At 48.4% G+C, this 18,733-nt stretch overlaps 2 non-coding genes and 5 pseudogenes across 2 annotated transcripts; 6 read left to right on the top strand and 1 right to left on the bottom strand.

Moving 5' to 3' along the window:
- Positions 1-3,838: 3,838 nt before the first annotated feature.
- Positions 3,839-3,896, bottom strand: LOC148667440 (U7 small nuclear RNA). The gene has a single exon (XR_015938906.1). It is a non-coding gene; the product is annotated as a U7 small nuclear RNA (small nuclear RNA).
- Positions 3,897-11,371: 7,475 nt separating this feature from the next.
- LOC148667439 (U1 spliceosomal RNA) lies at positions 11,372-11,535 on the top strand. Its single transcript, XR_015938223.1, has one exon. It is a non-coding gene; the product is annotated as a U1 spliceosomal RNA (small nuclear RNA).
- A 2,064-nt stretch (positions 11,536-13,599) lies between these two features.
- Positions 13,600-13,718, top strand: LOC148667438 (5S ribosomal RNA; annotated as a pseudogene).
- A 2,183-nt stretch (positions 13,719-15,901) lies between these two features.
- Positions 15,902-16,020, top strand: LOC148667437 (5S ribosomal RNA; annotated as a pseudogene).
- Positions 16,021-16,557: 537 nt separating this feature from the next.
- Positions 16,558-16,676, top strand: LOC148667436 (5S ribosomal RNA; annotated as a pseudogene).
- Positions 16,677-17,213: 537 nt separating this feature from the next.
- Positions 17,214-17,332, top strand: LOC148667435 (5S ribosomal RNA; annotated as a pseudogene).
- A 537-nt stretch (positions 17,333-17,869) lies between these two features.
- LOC148667434 (5S ribosomal RNA) lies at positions 17,870-17,988 on the top strand (annotated as a pseudogene).
- Positions 17,989-18,733: the final 745 nt, after the last annotated feature.

Here is an 18,733-nt window from a genome sequence, read left to right as displayed (position 1 = left end):
CAGAAGGCTCCTAAGGGCAGGACATTCTCGCAGCGCTCCTCCTGACCGTCCTGAGACTCAGCCCGGACAACCACGGAACGGCCAGTGTGTCCGAGTGCCAGAACTTTCCTTTGTTCTAAGAGTCTAGAGTGGAGGTTGCCAGAGAGTAACCAGCAGCAGGCCTCGTGAACAGGTCGGAACTGTGGACAGCTGAATTACTATTCAGAACTAGCTCTTCATCATAACCGAACTGGTCCTCTTCCTGACTTGCTGGGACCCACAGTCATCTTTTCTCCTGTGCACAAACTTTGCTAGTTAAAGCCAACAGTGAGCATCAGCAGCGCACCGTCGCAAGCCGCACAGCACAGCCTGGCACCGAGCCAGAGAGCGCGGATTGGACAGCAACAGCCTGCAACTGTTCCTTTGTGCCCGCAGGAGATCTGAATCCCCAAAGATTGGATGAGTATTCAACTTCAATGCATTACAGCTCGAGAATTCAATTGTTATCCAAACCAGTTGATATCAATTTAATTCCTAAGAGTTATGTACTTGTTTGAGTATCTAATGTAGAAGTTGTAACCAAGTTCACTTTACGAAACGGTCTAAATGAATGATATACTGAACGTATGTCCTCTTGATATATGTAACTCTTTGTAACTGATTGAATATATATCTTTTGTATTCTGATAACCCTCTCGATAAGATCTGTTAGGTTTATATGCATATTCTATGTATTAATAAATGTATCCTCGTGTATTAGTACCTGTGTGTGCGCGTTGTTTGAGTTATGTCGCATGGTTGGATTCTAAAGCCACCAAAAGAATCAACTTTGTGATTTACTGCTACAATTAATAATTGTCTCAGTAAATGCCCAAACCCTACAGAACTGGTGCCTTCAGAGAGCCACTATGATTACATATTTGGCGTCCCTGAACCGGTTTTCTCTACAATTAGAAGTTATTTTTACTACTGGATCTTCACTAATCAACTAATCAGACATACCCATTACACATTTTCACATTTTAACTCCACTTTTCTGCAGTATTTGCTTAGTCCTAGAATACAAAGTGGCCATATTTCAAAGTTCAAAAGTTGTAGTAATTTTTTAGAACATGAAGCTTTTTATAAAACACTTTATTTTGGCATTAAAAGATTAGCAAGATTATACATTATAAACTAAAAATAAGAATGTATGCCAGAGATGGATCCTATTAATCAGATGTAAGCTGATATAATAATAATGACCTATCTGTAACCTAGAATACTAGTAGTGAATATTTTCTACACCACAGAGATAATATAATATCATACCAGTAGGTTTTGATTGTCCATGTTGTCAAGGACTCACTTGTGTGTACAGGACTCTTCCATTGTGCTCAGCCTCTTGAAGTAGAATTGTGAGTTCACCAGTTCTGTACACTTTCCCGCATGCCTCAGTTCATCTCTGATCTCTATCAGGAGACCCAATACCCGAAACTCTGAAATCATTCACATTTTGTATCAGCATTTGTAAGGAATTAGGTCAGGAGTTTTTAACACTATTGTTATATTAGCATTACTGTAGTGTTGCTAATGTGCTACATGCAATTTATAATCTTAAAAATGTAAAATTCCCACATTTGTAGTTGATTTTGTGTGATCTTCACCTTCACACTATTTTATATGCCATTTATTTCTTATTAACGTACTATTTTTAATCAAAATAATATTAAGACCTGTATGTATTCAAATAGTATTATCATTATTTATACTTACGCATCAAAAGACGATTGCTGAGAAAAACATGACAGTATTTAACCTAAATGGCAAACAACAAATATCAGCAATGCATTGTGGTATATAACCGGAAAAGATGCTGTGTTAGATATGTTTTCAATTTCAATTATATATGCATTTATTAATGTTGTCAATATTATTACGGTTGCAATTTAACCATGGTGAGAATCCCTGCCTGTCATACAGGAGAGTAGGGTTTGATTCCTGACAGGGAGCTAAGGAGCTTTTTCTATGACCTGTTTACAATTTAAACTTTAGTGTGAGACACCTTTCTTCTACAGAAATCTATTTTTTTAAAAAGGAGATGAATTAGTTATAACAACACAAAACATCAAAGTGAAGTTGCTTTTCAGCAACTCCTTGGTTACATAGGAATTTAGTTTTTTTGACAGCACGGTCATTTGCAAAATTAAACAAGGAATTGATTCACTCCTGTGGAATACTGTATAAAATGGAAGATGGGTTTGATATGGAAACAACTACACACATTTTAGTTTTTTTTTTCCAATTGTACTCCCATCAAAGTGACATAAGAAAAGTCGTTGTCAGAAGTGGGATATGAAAACAAGCCACCAGGGGAGACCGATGTAATAACTTCACCAGAAATATATTGAAAACAAATGGGCTGTCACTAAGGAAATTCATAGAGAAATACAGGTCCCACCATAAAACACCATAAGGAGTGCAAAACATGTTAAGTTATTTCTGTACTTCATCAGTGTTGGTAAAAGAGGGACTCAAGGACACAAAGATTCTAGTTTGGGAATCAGGCTGATGAAGGGAAGTGTGACTTTGGACACAGGGCATTGCAGAGAGGAACAAATGGCGCAACGAAACAAAACACCAAAACCCCAGATTGAACCAGAAACCTTTAGAGCATCAGTCTAAGGCTTTCTCAGCTGAGCTATTTCAACCTCTGTGTATGATCCAACCTCTGCTGTCTGCAGTAGCCTCCCAAAGTTCCAGCATGAGTGCACGAAGAGGAGTGGTAGAGTGTTACTGCAACGTCATTCAGAAGGAAAGTGATCCAGCTCAGCTCTCTGATGTTTGGTAGATACATCTTCTTCATGAGTAATGTAGGATCAACTTCTTCAGGCTCGAGGAAGGGCTTGCATTTCGGCAGCAGTAACTGACTGAGTAGTGACTTCTAGGACCTGGTCTTATCAGGTTGCTTTGCCAAGTTTGTCAGTTCTGCTGAAATGACCTGTCTCTAGGAAATTTAGGAAGCAGAAGAATGACTATCTGAAAGGTGACATGATCTGCTGGGTGTTTGACTTGATCATGAATGACACAGGAAATGCGAATTCTTGCAATAAGACAAAACAAGATCCATAAAACACTGGCAGAAGTGCAAAATGTGAGAGGATAAAAAGACACCTGTTTCTGCCCGATTTCAAACAGGGGATCTTGTGCATGTGTGATGAACGTGATAATCACAATATTGCAGAAATGACAGCAGCACTGAACGTGGCGAGACGTAAAAGATTGTTAATTCCCTTCAAATACTCACAGTGTGTTTATTCTGCTGTATTAATTTACTGTGCTCATCAGGCAGTAACAAACCTGTTATCTACACACTGTTCCCAGAGCTGGATAGGTGACTCCACATTCTACAGCTCTCTAGCAATAGAGGAAGTCAGACTACAGAAATGGAGAAAATCTCCTCTTCAGAATGTGGACATATATTCCTGAGAGAAGTCCTTTCTCGAAGTTCAACACTCTCTGCAAGTTACCCATTCCCACCTTGCGCAGGGTAGTGGTTATCACATTCTCTTAACACACCAAAGGGTTTCAGTTTGAAAGCGGGCGAAAACAAGTGATCACTTTTCGCACATTTGTCACTGCTGACGTTGCTTTATGAATCTATTTTCTATACTGTGCTGATCAATTGGAAACCAAAAGGCGAAAAAAGACACGTTCCCTCACCTAAGGTTGAATATTAGGAATCAAAACTGCTCGAGTGTATGGAAGCACACAGCTTTATTAAGATTTCCAAGTGCAAGATCTTTTTATTAATAGAAGACCCTATTTATGTTGTATGAGAAATATTAATATTAATACAGAATCTTTTTTCACCAAATAAATGGGCTTCCTGACTTCAGAAAGCCTTCTAGACAAATACTAAAAGAGCAAAAATTCCATTTGGTAAATGAAATGAAAACACATACCCTACCAAACCTCGAGTACAGGCCATTCAGGGTGATAATACAAAACCATTTATAATTCAACAAATAAAACCTGTCAACTGGTAATCACCACTTATCATAAAAAAATAAGTAGCAATACACAGTAGGTGACTCTTGGGTGCAAGTTAAATCCATGCAAGAAGGGGTTTAGTGTTATATTTCCAAATCAGATATGCAAATGAGAGATCTGACCCAGCCAATCTCAAAGCTCCCTTGGTCTGGAATGGAGCTGCTCCCCTCTTCTAGTTATTCACACTGGAGTTAGGTTACATATTAGCACATTTCATCTAACAGTTGCTCCAGAAACAAAAAACGTAAAGAAATGACCTGGAATGTGACCTCACCTATTAGAATGTAGTTCAACAGATAACTTGAAAACCTTGTCATAAGATTTTTTTTGTTCTACAAAATATACTTTATTCCGCAAAAAAAAAACATCTCAAAAGGAACATCTCACACATATTAACACTCCATGTAATAAAAAACAACGACGTAACGGAGATTGATTGTCCGTTATCAATCTTTGCAAGTGGGGGCGAATTTGAGCATTTAACAGAGTTCCTCCAAACCTAGCACTTGCTATTTTCCTTTAATCCCTGTATAGGGCCCAAAGTCCTTTCCAGCGCTCCCTCGCCGTGGGGAAACCCCATTTGGCGACTAGGCGCTTCGTCCTCCTCCTGAGGTCCGATGGGCTCCCGCAGCGCCCGACAGAGGTTGCAGTAGAAGATGCAGTCGAGTTTCATGGGGAAATGTGGGACATCTCGACCCCCTTCCTCGACCGGCTGACACATCCGTGATGTACTCGTACTTGCCGCCCCAGACGAAGCCGAAGATCATCCCTTGCAGCGCTCGTCTGAGTCTGGCCGGCAGCGGGTACACCACCGCCAGGTAAACCAAAGCCGGCAGGATGTCTGCTTTCAACACCATCACTTTCCCTGTGTAGGACAGCGACCGCGTTTTCCACAGACCCAGCTTCGCGTTCACCTTGGCGATCCTCTTGGTCTAGTTGTTGGTCTCGTTGTCCTGGCTCTGGAAGGAAACCCCCAGTATTTTGAGGGGCTCTGTGCAGAGCTCGAGACCCTCCGGCGCCGTCGTCCTGTGCTTCCAGGGCCCGAAGAACTTCAGTTTGCTCTTTCGGCGGTTGAGTTTCGACCCCGAGGCTCTGGAGTTTTGCTCCATGACCTGCAGGGCCCTCCTCAACCCCCTGTCTGACCTCAGGAACAGCGTCGTGTCGTCGGCGTACTGGGAGATCTTCAGGGTTTCCCCCGCGCCTCCCGGTATCTCCAGGGTCCCGTCTCACCGTCTCTGCTAAGGGCTCTGGCACCTTGCCTTTACCCATGGACAAGAGTGCCGCCTTTAGCTCCTCGGCCGCGATCGGACCCTCCAAGTCCTCCCTCACCTCCTCCGGTACTCGTGCCTTCGCCTGCCTCCACCTCCGTCTGCTTTTCTGAAAAGAGCTCCGTGTAGAAAGCGGTGGCCGCTTCTACCTTGTCGCTCTCGTCCAGCACTTCCTCTCCATCTCCCCGTCTCAGGCCGTGGATCACCCTCTTTTTCTGGGCTCCTCGGACCTGATTGAGTTTGCGGAGCCTCTCCTTCAGGTCCCGTGCCCGGGCTGAATTGAAGGCTCCTCCCCCGTTAGCCGAGCTGTACTCCTCCTCTAGTTGTCTCTGGAGTCGTGCAGCTTCCTTCCTCTCCCTGGCCGCCTTCCATCTGCAGTACGTCTGTGCCAGGGTTCGGGTCCTGTCTTTCACCGACTCCCACCATTCCACCATGGAGCTGTAGCCGTCTCTCAGATCAACCCAGCTCGCGTAGTCTTTACGAAACAGTGCCTTGAAGTCGTCTTTCTCCAGTATCTCCTGGTTCAGCTTCCAGTACCCACGACTGAATGCTGGCAGGTTGGTGTTAGCCACCACCGTCAAGCGCTCGTGGTTGGAATACCACTCCGGGGACACCGTCGCCAACTCCAGGGAGCAGGTTGTGTGCAGAAAGATGTAGTCTAGGCGGCTGCACACTCCCCGGGAGTTTTTCCATGTCGTTCCGGTGTCGTTAGGGCGGCACCGTCTGAAACTGTCTACCAGGGAGAACTTCTTGAGTAGCGACTCCAGCTCTGCCGAGCTAGCGTCGCTCCCCTTCTCCCGGTCAACGTTGAAGTCCCCGCCAAGCACCACCTGTCTGTTGGTGGTGCAGCAGCTGGCCAGGTCAGCAAACACTTCCTTCAGGATAGAGGGTTCTGTTGGAGCATAGACGTTAATTGCTCTCAACTTCTGCCCCCTCCAGTCGATGTCTGCGACCAGGATCCGGCCCTGCACCACCGAGAAGGAGGAAACCAGCGTCATCTCTGGATTTCCGAGGAGGATTCCCACTCCGGAAGAGTGGACCCCTCCTACGCTCCAGCATGATTCTCCCTTTGTCCATTCCCTGGTGAATGTCAGCTTGTCGCTTTCATCCTTCAGGTGGACCTCCTGTAAGAAACAAACTGAGAAAGACTTTGAGGCCAGATCATGAAAGACTCCTCGTCTTTTCAACGGGTCTATCAGCCCTCTCACGTTAGTTGTTAGAAAGGTAAGTTTCACAATCATGATTAAACAAGTGAAAGTTGAACCTCCTCTCTTTGTGCTTACAGTGGAAAACTTGGGAGTCTACATCTGGGCACTGTTTAGCCTAGATGTAACTCCTCTTGTTCGGGTCCTGGGGGGAATATGCTGGGCTCCCTCCAGGTCTCGCTGGGGACTGAAAGGTGAACATGCTGGACAGGTCCAGTCCTACCATCAGTCCCGGCTCCAGGGCGGCTTCAAAGTAATCCTCGTCTTCCTTGAGGGTACTCTCCACCACCGTTTCGGGAAGGCTTTTTTCTTCCCTTTCTCCAGGAGTTTCGGGGACCTCTAGTTGCTCCTGGGCCTTGGGGGAGGGGGGCTCCACTTCCTGGGCTGCCTCTTCGTGTTGTTCATGGGCCTCGGGGGAGGGGGTTCCGACTTCCTGGGCTGCCTCTTCCTGTTGTCCCTGGGCCTCGGGGGAGGGGGTTACCTCTTCCTGGGCTGCCTCCTCCTGTTGTCCGTGGGACTCGGGGGAGGGGGGTTCTGTTTCCTGGGCTGTCACTTCCTGTCGTCTTTGGGCCTCAGGGGGGAGGGTTTCCATTTCCTGGGCTGCCTCCTCCGGTTGTACCTGGGCCTCAGGGGAAGAAAGTTCCGTTTCCTCTAGGATGAGGAAACGGTTCTCCCTTACCACTCTTTTCTTTTGTCCTTCCGAAGGTGGATCCACCCTGCATCTCTTCTCCCGCTTTCTCTTTCCCTTCTTGCTGGGAGTTATTAGGGCCCTTTCTCTGGTCAGCCATTTTGTCTGTCGTCCTGGCAGCCATCTTGTGGCACTGGTGCGGCTGGGGGTGTGGCCTCGGCAGTTTCGGTTCTCTGCGGGGGAGGTGCGGGTTCTTTGTTCTCACCTCTCTCCCTTTGTCTTGAGACCGGTTTCTGCCGGCCGGCTTCCACCACCTGCGCAAACGAAGGTTTGCTTACCTTGCATTGGTGAAGGGGGTGCTTACCTTTTTCTCTGATCATTTTCGTTGCCTTTTCATATGAGGCGTCCGTGGCCATGTAGGCCTCCATGTATCTCTCTGCCTTGTTGTCTTGCAGGCAGTAGAGATCTCCCGCCACCAACTGCAGGATCCCTCTCAGGAAGGTAATGAAAAAGGATTTCGCAGTTGTCATCGTCTCTGTTTTCTTGGTCCAGTGGAACCGGATCAGTGTCTTCTTGTCTGCCATCTGGAAAGGAGAACAAAGAAAAAAGGAAAGAAAGAGAGAGAGCAAGGTCCTGTGGAGAGGAGGGTTTAGCTGCTAAAGGAGCAGCAAGGGAGCCCTGGCCTTTGTCCTTGTGTGCAAAGCCCAGCTAGGTGCAGGCGCAGGAGGAGAGAGAGAGAGGGAGCGGATAGTCCTTCCGAGTCGCAAGGAAGAAAGTAAGAACTGCGGGCAGGCCACGAGTACCTACTCCCCGCCTAGAGGCCAAGGAGGCAGAGAGAGAGAGAGAGAGAGGGAGCGGATAGCGCTTCCGAGTGTCGAGGAAGAAAGCAAGCACTGCGGGCAGGCCACGAGTACCTACTCCCAGCCAAGAGGCCAAGGAGGCGGAGCAAGAGAAAGGGGGAGGGGAGAGGATAGAGGAGAGAGAGAGAACGTTGCTGCCGGATCCCACCCAGCTCAGCTGCTCCTTGGCCTTAACCCCCTAGGCTCAACCTAGGGCGATACCAGCTCAAGCATTCTTCAGGATCTTCGATCGCCTTCTAGAACTTTGGAAAGACAGGAACTGCGGGCATGCCACTTGAACTTGATCTTAGCCAAAAGGCCGATAAAATTGGATTCCAGCTCACTGGCCCTGCAAAACTTAGTTCAAGACTTTAAACTCTCAGACACATATAGATGTATATATCCCACAACAGCAGGATATACATGGTCAGGGAGGAATAGCAGCTCCAGAATTGACTATTGCTTTGTCTCAGCGAGAGTGAAAGTTGTTGGGGTCACTCTTCAGCCTGTCTTCTTCTCATATCACCAAGCTTTAGGGTGTAGAGAGGAACTCCAGGGCGGGACTGTCTTTGGCCCAGGCCTCTGGAAACTCAACACAAAGCTGCTAGAGAACGAGGGGGTAGTATCCCGCTACAAGGAGAAACTATCACAGTGGCTGTCCTTGCAGTGTCTGTATGGGTCAGTAGGAGAGTGGTGGGAGGAGGTGAAGGTGAGGACAAGGGCTTCTTTCATGGCTGAGGGAAGGAAGGCTGCCAGACGGAGAGGAGTGTTAGCCAGGAAACAGAGGCAGCTGCAGCGTCTCTACATGATGCTGCACAGTGGCTTCAATGTGCTCGAGGATATCACCTTTTTAAAAAAGGACATCCGGAGCATAGCGGAAGAAAGTAGTCGAGGAGTGCTGTTAAGAAGCTGAGTGCAGTTCTTGGAAGAAAATGAGAAGTGTACTCGCTTCTTTTTCAGGAAAGTGGTAGGCTCCAAGTCTGTCATGGAAAGTGTAGTTGATGAGGAGGGAAGAGAGAGAACAGAGCCGAGTGCTATCCTCTCCTGCATCGAGGCCTTCTACTTAAGACTGTACAGAGGTAAAGGATGAAGAAATTCATTTTTTTACCTCAAAGCTAGAAAACGTTTTGAGTGAAGAAGACAGGGAAGTACTTGAGAGGGATTTGACAGTAGAAGAGCTGAGACAGGCTATGGAGAGCTTACAGAAGGGGAAAACTCCGGGTGCTGACGGGCTCCCTAAGGAATTTTATTGCACCTTTTGGGATCTGCTTCAGGATCCGCTAAAGCTCCTTTACAAGGAAAGCTATAAGACAGAATTGCTGCCTGACTCCTTAAGAGAAGGCACTATCTCTCTCTTGTTTAAGAAAGGAGCAAAGAATGACATAAAGAACTGGAGACCCCTCAGCCTGTTAGGCGTGGACACTAAGATCCTGTCCAAAGCCCTTTTCCTGTACCTACAAAATGTAGTGACCTCACTGGTAGGGAAAGAACAGACTTGTGGGATAGCAGGACGCCTGATGAGCGACAACCTGGCCTTGTTGAGGGATGTCTGTCTGTACTCAGAGGACCGCTCCCTCCCTCTGTGCATTTTAGGTGTAGACCTAGAAAAGGCCTTTGACCGACTAAACTGGCAGTACTTAACATCAGTACTTGAGCACAGGAAGTTTGGCCCCATCATGAGAAAGTGGATTAACCTGCTGTACACAGGTAGCAACAGCAGAGTAATGGTTAATGGCAATAGATCATGCCCCTTTGAAGTCTGTTCAGGGGTGAGGCAGGGCTGCCCATTATCCCCCTTGTTATTCGTTTTGGCTATGGAGCCCTTAGCCTGTGCCTTGCGCCAGGATCAGGCCATTAATGGGATACCAGTGCCTGGAAGTGGGGGGGGAGAGGTAAAGACATCTCTATAAATGGATGACATCACCCTGCTCCTCTCTGACAATGTCTCAATTAGCAGAGCTCTGCAGTGCTGTGATCGTTTCTCTTTGGCTTCCTCTGCAAAAATTAACAAATCTAAGAGTGAGATTTTTTATCAGAACTGGAGGGAGCCAAAAGAAGGACATGATCTCAGGCTGCAAGAGAAGAGAATTAAGGTCCTGGGGGTGTATTTTGGAGAAGAGATGGGAACAGTAAATTGGCAGATCAAATTGCCAATCTTAAACAAAAAACTGATGCAATGGAAGGACCGAAACCTCACCATGACAGGGAAGGTGCTGGTCATAAAAGCCCAGCTCTTGCCTGTCTTGAATTTTCTGGCTTCTATCTTCCCAATCCCACACCGTGTTGCAGCGGTGCTGAGGTGATGGATGTTTCATTTTCTATGGGGTGGGAAGCAGGAAAGACTCGGAAGGGAAATAATGTACAGGCCGCTACTCTCAGGGGGGAAGTCTGTCCCAGATATTGCCATGAAGCTGCTGTGCATTTTCCTGGCCTTTGTGCTGAGAGGCTTTGCACCAGCACCTGAAGCGCGTACCTGGACTTTTTTTGCCAGGCCCTGGGTAGGTAGCGAGGTGTTTAGAGTGTGGGGTGTCAGACCCAAGCTGGATGTCCCACTCTCTGACACATGCCCTGCAATTTATGGGACAGTTAAAAGTTTTCTAAGATCTCACCCAATTGGCCATATTCCCCTCCGAGATGTCAGCATCCAAAAACTGGAAGATTTCGTTGCACCGCAGAAGAATAGGCAGACCCCTGTGGGCATTTTAACATCAGCCCAAACAAGGAAGGTGTGGAAACACACATCCTCTAAGTTTCTGTGCAATATTCACAGAGATTTAGCCTGGAGTGTCGCCCACCAGTGCTTACCAGTCCAAACTTTCTTGTACCGTAGGGGCCTCACCCCCAGCCCTCGCTGGGTTAGGGTGGGCTGCGGCGAGGAGGAGACTGTGACCCATCTCCTGTGGTCCTGCTTTTTTGCTAAGGCCTTCTGGGCACAGTTTGAAGATTGGTTGCAAGCTCTCTCGCTCCAATCTACCCTGACCGCTGCTTTCGTCATATACGGCATCTCTCCTGTCAAACTTCCTCCTGACGTGTTTGACAGGATCTGGGCCGTGGTGAACAGTGGGAAAGACGCCCTGTGGAGAATGAGGAACATGGGGCTCTTTAAAGGCATCGAGGTCCCAGTCAAGGCAGCAGGTAGCCTGGCCCTGTTCATCACCCGAGATAACTATTACTTCAGAGATCTGTGGAGAGAAGGGAGGGAGGAAGCAGAAAATCTGTGGGAAATAGAGAGCATAGGTCAATATCTCAAGAAACTGTGAAAAACATTATCAAGTTTAAGTAAAGTATGTGATTTGCACAAGAAAAAAAGAAAATTGTTGCTATGTAACTGGTACCATGTCAAAATGTAATGAGATGTGATCATATATACTGTTTTAAGCATGTATATTAATGTAAACCTTTCTAATTTGTGATGTCCTGAATTTTTTTATGAAAAGAAAATAAAGTTCTTAAAAAATCGGTTCACCCAGGGGGAGGCTCGGCCATTGCACTCCGGCTGTGCCGACCCCTGCGAATTCCCCAAATGTGGGAATCTCGACTGCATAATTTCTGGTAGTGGGGGACTGCGTTCACGCTCTCCCCTGATGTGCTTGGTCCAATATCGGATAAGGGAAAGTTACGACACCACGAGCTGCGATAGGATCCCAGTTCGAAAGGAGTCGATGCCACTGCTGGTTCCCGGTTTCTTTTAGTTAGAGGTCCAGGGAAGCATTTCAAGCTGGTTCCACTACTCCTTCCAGACATTAATTCCCTTTTCAAAGTCAGTCGTCTTGCTGTAGTCTGCATTATTTAGGCTGATTATCGAGGTTAGCCTTTATTTGGCCATGGGGGCCTCGGTACTGTATGCTAATTCTCAAGACAGTTTCACCCGTTTTCTGATTGCTAGGTTCTGTACCAGTGCAGACATGTCAAACAGTGAATGGCTGTACCTCTATTGTATCCGTGCTCAATTTGGGTGGGCAAAACGAGAAAACAAGCGTGCCGTTTCCTACACATCTGCAGTCGCCAATGCGCATTCGCAGTATGTCCCGGGACGCAATTCGGGCTCATTTGCATAACACCAGACCGGCAGATCACTACGCAAGCTCGCGTCGTGCGCCTGCCACACACCGAACAAACACCGGAGCCTTTTCAGCAATTTCCAAAAAACGGGCCTGCTCGCCTGCCCAGAAGGTTTGTCTCTTACCCGCTCTCCAGAGCCTGCTGCCTTCTGTGCTGTTCTCTCGGCACCGCTGCAGAGCACACAACTCCTGCAGCGCGGGGAGAAAGTTTCCACGCTCCGCCGCAGGGAAGGCTCGCTCCGTGCGCACACGTCCTTTCAATGCCAGTTCAACAAGTGCTCCGCATTAGCAGCGTCGGGGCTCCAGCGTGTCGCACCTCACCTCACCTCGCACAGTCCCCTCCTTGAATGTCTGGCGCTGGGCATGCCCCGCCCTCCTCCACCTTATCTTATCGCGTGTGACCACCGACAATGGCCACAATGCCGGGGAATGGCACCTGTAAAGTGTTAATTGGGGCACAGGAACAGCCCGTCTCGTCTCGGGGGCCGGCTTCAAAGACAATACAGCAAACACAGCGGGGCGGGGGAAGTAGACGACACGACACATGCAGGTACATTCAGCTCCGGCGGGAACGAGTCATTTGTTAGCCTTTTCAAGTGCTGGGAGCCGAGTAATCCTTCGCTTGTATCGTTTCTCCCCGGTGACTAGATCTCACCCTGCGACTCTCGACTGGGCTCACCCACGGCAGCCCAGCAGGTGTGAGCCTAGCCGGCACCCGGATGGGAGATTCCCCCCGGAAAAGCTCAGGTTGCTGCTGCTCCTGCAAGACGTGTGACTGGGACCAGTAGGGAGCGCTAACCCTGCGGTCTGTGTGGCTTTCTTATGCCCCAGCATCCTGATGGCGACACTCTGCTGCACAAACAGGCGCCGTCCTTCGGGGAAGGCGTAAAACTGAGGTCCCGACCCTCCATGGCCATTAAGAAATCTCTCAAAAAGAGACGTCGGGGGTGTCACTCTGGTGTTAGTGTTCCCCTTTACCAATCAGTCGGAGTCTCCTCCTAATCCCCGTCTCATATGTAACAATCAATGACAAGGCCCCCCTGTCCCGCGATATTGTACTTGTCTCCTGGCCGCTTGCTGGCGCCGTGAGATTTAGTACTCGCGCAAGAGACCGGGGGCAGAGCGCGAACGCGGTCCCCCGCCCCCCACAAAGTGTGCGCTCCAGGTTCCCTCTCGGGGCTCTGCAACACAGCGGAAAGGCAGCGAGAAGGAGCCTCTTGCTCTGACGCCGCAAGGCCACAAGAGGGCGGAGGCGCCGTGCGCCCGCCCAACGTGTTGGACTGTTGCACTTTATGTGCTGAAATAAACACGCGACAGCCCAGAAATGTTTTCAGAGTGCTGTGCACTGGAGGTTTTTGTCTTGTGAAGACTTGCCTTGTGCTCCTCCTTGCAGTTTGTTTGTTCTCCTCCAGTGCGGGACAAGCCAACACAAGGGAGCACATTCGCCAACATCCAGGTACGCAATGCGATTTGGAAAGAAGCTCCTTTCCAAAGAGTTGCACACGAACGATCCTTCAGTCCCGCTCGGGGGGCACAGAGCCCCAGCCACACACAGCTTCAAGTAGCGAGTCAGGCGCCATGGCTTTCGCTTGCGGCCACACCACCCTGAATGTGCCTGATTTCGTCTGATCTCGAAAGCTAAGCGGAGTTGGGCCTGGTTAGTACTTGGATGGGAGACTGTCTGGGATTACCAGGTGCTGCAAGCTTTTGCTCTCTCGGCCAGCAGGGGTCACCGTTGGTGCCTTAGGCTTTGGGAGGAAAACCTGGAGGATGGAAAGGTGATCTATAGCCTCATCTCTAGAGATGTTTTGTTGCTATGGCATGTGTTTGACCCATATAAAAAAAAACCCGTTTGTAAAACGAATATCGAAGCTGCCTCTAAATCTGCAAATGAAGATGAGTCGATAAACCACTTCTTTTTCGTGTAACTATACATATATTCATTTATTACTGATTTCATTCATTGAGCAGGGATACAATAGAGGTACAGCCATTCACTGTTTGACATGTCTGCACTGGTACAGAACCTAGCAATCAGAAAACGGGTGAAACTGTCTTGAGAATTAGCATACAGTACCGAGGCCCCCATGACCAAATAAATTGGCCTTAATAATGCAGACTACAGCAAAACGACTGACTTTGAAAAGGGAATGAATGTCCGGAAGGAGTAGTGTAACCAGCTTGAAATGCTTCTCCGGACCTCAAACTAAAAGAAACTGGGAACCAGCAGTGGCTTTCGAACTGGGATCCTATCGCAGCACGTGGTGTCGTAACTCTTCCGTATGCAGTCGAGATTCCCACATTTGGGGAATTCGCAGGGGTCAGCACAGCCGGAGTGCAATGGCCGAGCCTCGCCCTGGGTGAATCGATTTTTTAAGAACTTTATTTTCTTTTCACAAAAAAATACAGGACATCACAAATTAGAAAGCTTTACATTAATATACATACTTAAAACAGTATATATGATCACATCTCATTACATTTTGACACGGTACCAGTTACATAGCAACAATTTCTTTTTTTCTGGTGTAAATCACATTCTTTACTTAAACATGATAATGTTTTTCACAGTTTCTTGAGATATTGACCTATGCTCTCTATTTCCCACAGATTTTCTGCTTCCTCCCTCCTTTCTCTCCACAGATCTCTGAGGTAATAGTTCTCTTGGGTGATGAACAGGGCCAGGCTACCTGCTGCCTTGACTGGGACCTCGATGCCTTTGAACAGCCCCATGTTCCTCACTCTCCACAGGGCGTCTTTCCCACTGTTCACCACGGCCCAGATCCTGTCAAACAAGTCAGGAGGAAGTTTGACAGGAGAGATGCCGTTGTAGTGGCAATGCTTGTTAATAAGACAGAATTAAGCGGTGGTATGCTGTCCTAAATGAGGCCCCATCTCACCTTCCATCTCTGTGGTGCAGCCACAGAGAAAGTATTCATGCAGGCTGATTTAAGATGTTTTCTTTTGATAAGGGACAGCTCCCAGATGGGGATGCACTTAGCTAAGCCTGGCTATCATGATCAATGGTCATCCATTGGCGCCTATCTGTCTAGGGAGTGCCAAATGGACATCTGGACTGCATTCCAAAGTGTTAAGAGTAAGTGACTCATATCTCACGCAGGGCGTGGTAATACCACGTGGGTCTCCAATGCCCGCCAAACTCTCAACCAATCAGCACACACCTGTGTCTTGGTCAAAAAGTGAGCGCAAGCTCAGATCGGGGCTCTCCTTGGCCATTGTCGCACATCCTCAGAGACAATCATGTGACAACTGCTGTTGTCTGCAAAGGGACTTGGACTTTGTTATAAGCGCAAGGCCGAGGATCCCGTACGTACTCAGAATTCAGAAAGCTTTTAAGCGCAGGAGGCGCCCTATCCCCGCTCGCTCGCTCGCTCCCCTGTTCACACGTGCAGTGCGGCTTGTCCGTCTGTTTATTTGTCAGCTTTGGCGAGACACGGGTGCTTGTGTATTAGCGTGAGCGTTTTTTATTCTGATCAGGAACAGTTTTACAAGTCCGCAAAGGATCGAGGAAAGGTTTATCGCCAGCTGAAAAGAGACACAGCGCTTCGGCTGTGGAGACTTGTTCGGCTGGCGTTCGGAGAGTCGCGTTTTTCAGAATTGTATTGAGATCGTTTTCCACAGAGCTCAGATGTCAAAGCACAGCAGCAGCTCTCCACAGCGATCCTCTATAGCGCCCTTTCTCCCGCAGCTCCGTCCTCATTGGAAGGAAGCAAGAGTGAAAGGCTGAAGTGAAATAGAGCGGGGACGAAGGCAGTGAAGAGAGAGAACGTGGGAAGAAGAGAAAAACGCAAGGGAAAAAAAGCAGCGTCGTAAAAGAGGTGACGGAGCTGTCCTCTCAATAAGAAGGGTGCCAGCGAGCCTTGCTCTCGCTTACGGCCTCACCCCCTTGAGCACGCCTGATCTCGTTTGATCTTGGAAGCTAAACAGGGATGGGCCTGGTTAGTACTTGGATGGGAGACCGCCTGGGAATACCAGGTGCTGTAAGCTTTTAAGCGCAGGAGGCGCCCTATCCCCGCTCGCTCGCTCATTCCCCTGTTCACACGTGCAGTGCGGCTTGTCCGTCTGTTTATTTGTCAGCTTTGGCGAGACACGGGTGCTTGTGTATTAGCGTGAGCGTTTTTTATTCTGATCAGGAACAGTTTTACAAGTCCGCAAAGGATCGAGGAAAGGTTTATCGCCAGCTGAAAAGAGACACAGCGCTTCGGCTGCGGAGACTTGTTCGGCTGGCGTTAGGAGAGTCGCGTTTTTCAGAATTGTATTGAGATCGTTTTCCACAGAGCTCAGATGTCAAAGCACAGCAGCAGCTCTCCACAGCGATCCTCTATAGCGCACTTTCTCCCGCAGCTCCGTCCTCATTGGAAGGAAGCAAGAGTGAAAGGCTGAAGTGAAATAGAGCGGGGACGAAGGCAGTGAAGAGAGAGAACGTGGGAAGAAGAGAAAAACGCAAGGGAAAAAAAGCAGCGTCGTAAAAGAGGTGACGGAGCTGTCCTCTCAATAAGAAGGGTGCCAGCGAACATTGCTCTCCCTTACGGCCACACCCCCTTGAGCACGCCTGATCTTGTCTGATCTCGGAAGCTAAACAAGGATGGGCCTGGTTAGTACTTGGATGGGAGACCGCCTGGGCATACCAGGTGCTGTAAGCTTTTAAGCGCAGGAGGCGCCCTATCCCCGCTCGCTCGCTCATTCCCCTGTTCACACGTGCAGTGCGGCTTGTCCGTCTGTTTATTTGTCAGCTTTGGCGAGACACGGGTGCTTGTGTATTAGCGTGAGCGTTTTTTATTCTGATCAGGAACAGTTTTACAAGTCCGCAAAGGATCGAGGAAAGGTTTATCGCCAGCTGAAAAGAGACACAGCGCTTCGGCTGCGGAGACTTGTTCGGCTGGCGTTCGGAGAGTCGCGTTTTTCAGAATTGTATTGAGATCGTTTTCCACAGAGCTCAGATGTCAAAGCACAGCAGCAGCTCTCCACAGCGATCCTCTATAGCGCCCTTTCTCCCGCAGCTCCGTCCTCATTGGAAGGAAGCAGGAGTGAAAGGCTGAAGTGAAATAGAGCGGGGACGAAGGCAGTGAAGAGAGAGAACGTGGGAAGAAGAGAAAAACGCAAGGGAAAAAAAGCAGCGTCGTAAAAGAGGTGACGGAGCTGTCCTCTCAATAAGAAGGGTGCCAGCGAGCCTTGCTCTCGCTTACGGCCTCACCCCCTTGAGCACGCCTGATCTCGTCTGATCTCGGAAACTAAACAGGGATGGGCCTGGTTAGTACTTGGATGGGAGACCGCCTGGGAATACCAGGTGCTGTAAGCTTTTAAGCGCAGGAGGCGCCCTATCCCCGCTCGCTCGCTCATTCCCCTGTTCACACGTGCAGTGCGGCTTGTCCGTCTGTTTATTTGTCAGCTTTGGCGAGACACGGGTGCTTGTGTATTAGCGTGAGCGTTTTTTATTCTGATCAGGAACAGTTTAACAAGTCCGCAAAGAATCGAGGAAAGGTTTATCGCCAGCTGAAAAGAGACACAGCGCTTCGGCTGTGGAGACTTGTTCGGCTGGCGTTCGGAGAGTCGCGTTTTTCAGAATTGTATTGAGATCGTTTTCCACAGAGCTCAGATGTCAAAGCACAGCAGCAGCTCTCCACAGCGATCCTCTATAGCGCCCTTTCTCCCGCAGCTCCGTCCTCATTGGAAGGAAGCAAGAGTGAAAGGCTGAAGTGAAATAGAGCGGGGACGAAGGCAGTGAAGAGAGAGAACGTGGGAAGAAGAGAAAAACGCAAGAGAAAAAAAGCAGCGTCGTAAAAGAGGTGACGGAGCTGTCCTCTCAATAAGAAGGGTGCCAGCGAGCCTTGCTCTCGCTTACGGCCACACCCACTTGAGCACGCCTGATCTCGTCTGATCTCGGAAGCTAAACAGGGATGGGCCTGGTTAGTGCTTGGATGGCAGACAGCCTGGGAATACCAGGTGCTGTAAGCTTTTAAGCGCAGGAGGCGCCCTATCCCCGCTCGCTCGCTCATTCCCGTTCACACGTGCAGTGCGGCTTGTCCGTCTGTTTATTTGTCAGCTTTGGCGAGACACGGGTGCTTGTGTATTAGCGTGAGCGTTTTTTATTCTGATCAGGAACAGTTTTACAAGTCCGCAAAGGATCGAGGAAAGGTTTATCGCCAGCTGAAAAGAGACACAGCGCTTCGGCTGTGGAGACTTTATTAATAAGGCCCATCAGTAGTTGAGATCTCTGTTATTCCCATCTAGAAACATGCAATCAGCATGTTATTGCTGAAGCAATAGTCACAACATTATTCCACACCTGGGTGAGATGCGGGTTATGATGACAGTCATGCTTTCTACACCTTATACTGAGCTCAGAAATGGACCAAGCGGACATCTCACGAGCAGATCCCTCCGCGTATAAGAAAGGCAACTTGTCTCAGCAAAAATACAAAAAGGCAAAAACCCCACACTTGGAATGCAAACCTACCCTAAAAAGGAAACACGGTTTTAAAACGAACTTGATTTTCCCCTGGAGAAACCTTTTTATGGACACACATCGCATCTATTACACATGTAGAACTAAATATAAAGATAAAACTTAATATAAGAAGTCATGACATATCACACATGACGAAGTCTGGTCCAGAATAAACAGTTTACACTGACCCACCTTTATTTACCCTGGTCACTCACTTCTATTAACTGTTTAACTGGGTAACAAATTAATATT

Source organism: Lepisosteus platostomus, chromosome 5, assembly GCF_059453375.1.
Source record: "Lepisosteus platostomus isolate fLepPlt1 chromosome 5, fLepPlt1.hap1, whole genome shotgun sequence".
Taxonomy (NCBI): domain Eukaryota; kingdom Metazoa; phylum Chordata; class Actinopteri; order Semionotiformes; family Lepisosteidae; genus Lepisosteus; species Lepisosteus platostomus.
Note: the sequence above shows the minus strand (reverse complement) of the source record. Positions and strands in the feature narration are given on the sequence as shown.